Source organism: Pteropus vampyrus, unplaced genomic scaffold (assembly GCF_000151845.1).
Source record: "Pteropus vampyrus isolate Shadow unplaced genomic scaffold, Pvam_2.0 Scaffold24194, whole genome shotgun sequence".
NCBI lineage: Eukaryota > Metazoa > Chordata > Mammalia > Chiroptera > Pteropodidae > Pteropus > Pteropus vampyrus.
Window position 1 is genome coordinate 51 of NW_011912975.1, and position 2,045 is coordinate 2,095.

General features: G+C 34.3%; 1 long non-coding RNA gene across 1 annotated transcript; it reads right to left on the reverse strand.

The window, feature by feature from the left end:
- Nucleotides 1-234: 234 nt before the first annotated feature.
- Nucleotides 235-1,538, reverse strand: LOC111735356. The gene is made up of 3 exons (XR_002778755.1): nt 1,082-1,538; nt 920-926; nt 235-245 (listed from the first exon to the last, which is right to left on the reverse strand). It is a non-coding gene; the product is annotated as an uncharacterized LOC111735356 (long non-coding RNA).
- Nucleotides 1,539-2,045: the final 507 nt, after the last annotated feature.

Genomic DNA, 2,045 nt, shown 5'->3' on the forward strand with positions numbered 1-2,045 from the left:
AGGTGCTCAATAAATCTTTAGTAATGAATGTGGTTCAAATCTCACATAAATGATCTAGAAATTCAAAAAGTCTTACCATAATAAAGGATAATTTTGTGAAAAAAAAAAATAAAGCAATCCTCGCAAGGAATAACTGTTTTCTACTATTGCATGGTGGTGTTCATGAGGAATATCTTTAGATATTTAAAATACTTAATTTTAATTCCATTTTGCTTACATTTAAAATAGCGCAGAAAACAGATAAGCTACCTAAAGTCTAATCAAGCCATACCTACTAAAATTCAAGATGTTATATAGTTTTTTTAAAAAAACCTTTTTATACATAAACACTTCTATTTCAAACACTAAAAAAAAGAAATCTTCTTATACAATCAATTCTTGTTATTGCAGTGGTTGTGTTCTATAAAGTTGCCATGAACACTCAATTTGTGAACAGCGAATCATTTCTCCTAGGGAAAATACAGGGTTAGGTTCCTGTATTTTCCTGCGAGCTTCTAGTCACAACATTGACTCTTGTGTGTTTTTTGCTTAAAGACATCTTATTAACATCTTATTTGATACATACTGTTGATTCATTAACATAGAACTCAATGCCCAACATCACTATAACCCATTCCTGAAAGAAGCTTATCTAATACACGTATTTTCTCCAAAAAGCATACCACAGTCTTCTTTTGCTCAGAAACACCAGACAGTACTTCAGCACTATGCTTGAAGACCATTGCAAACAGCGAAATCACCAACAAAAAGCACAAAAATGCAAAATACAGAGCATTAAATAGACTGAAAAGCATTCTTGTTTAACAATACGAGAGTTAAACCAAGAAGGCAAAGTGTTGCCTTGTTTGATTTCTACTGGGCATGCGCAAATGAAGCAATGCAAATATTTGGCCGCTCTGTTCATGTCTGCAATGACCACAAAAGCTCTGTGAGTATTGATTTGGGGTTACAGATAAATTTTAGCAAGTTGGTGAATTCGCAAATACAGAATCTGCAAATAGTGAGGACCGACTATATATAATGAGTTCTAGTTTATAAAATTAGTGTCAGAAATAATTCACTAAAACATATATTTTCGTACAGCAAAAAACAAAGTCAACAAGGTAATGACTTACTGTCCAGAATTTGATAAAATACTGTAAATCTGTAGCAGCAATAAAAAGGCAGTACAGCAGAGAATAAGCCAAGAAAAGAAGGAAAAATTTATAATTTGAAAATCCAACACAATTGTTCACCCTGTTAACAAAACAGAAACAACATTTTCGATGAGTTTTACATTTTTAACTTAGATATACATATGCTCAACCTTAACAGTGTTTGGTTTCCTATCATTGGAAAGTATTGGCATGTCTTCAGGTACAATTCATCAGATTTCTTTATACATATAAACATTAAAAAATCCATTTCAGTGAAAAGGAATTTCTGTGTTTAGATTTTTAAAATTTGACATGTAGTATTGCTTTACTCAGTCATGAACCATGTAACTATACAGTTGACCTTTGAGCAACCCAGGTTTGAACTGCATAGGTCCATTTATACGTTTTTTGTTTTTATTTTTCAATAAATATATATTATGCCTCGGTATCCCCAAGTTTCATATCCATGATTCCACCAATATTATATTATAATCTTAAAATTTTGTTAAAAGGGTAGATCTCATGTAAATGATTTTACCACAATAAAAAAAAAATTATTAAAAAATTTAAAGATAGGGTGGCTCCCCAGTGTAGTGGTTAGCACGTCTGCTTTACACGCAGAAGGTCCTGGGTTCACGCCCCAGGTGGAGCCGCAGACCATACCCCGGGTGCACCAGGCCCCGGGCGCACCCAGCAAGCGTGTGGGAGGAGACGCCCTGCCTTCAGAGATCCAGTTCTTAAGGGAGAAGGGCAATATCTATAGGTCAGGGGTGGAAGTGGTGGCGGGAAGCGGGGGGAATTAAATGAGGGGGGAAAAAAATTTAAAGGCAAAAATTTACTTGGCTTATGAATAAACTGGAAATTGGGGTGAGGGAAGGAAGAAAAATGTTTATATTTTCTATCTCAAAT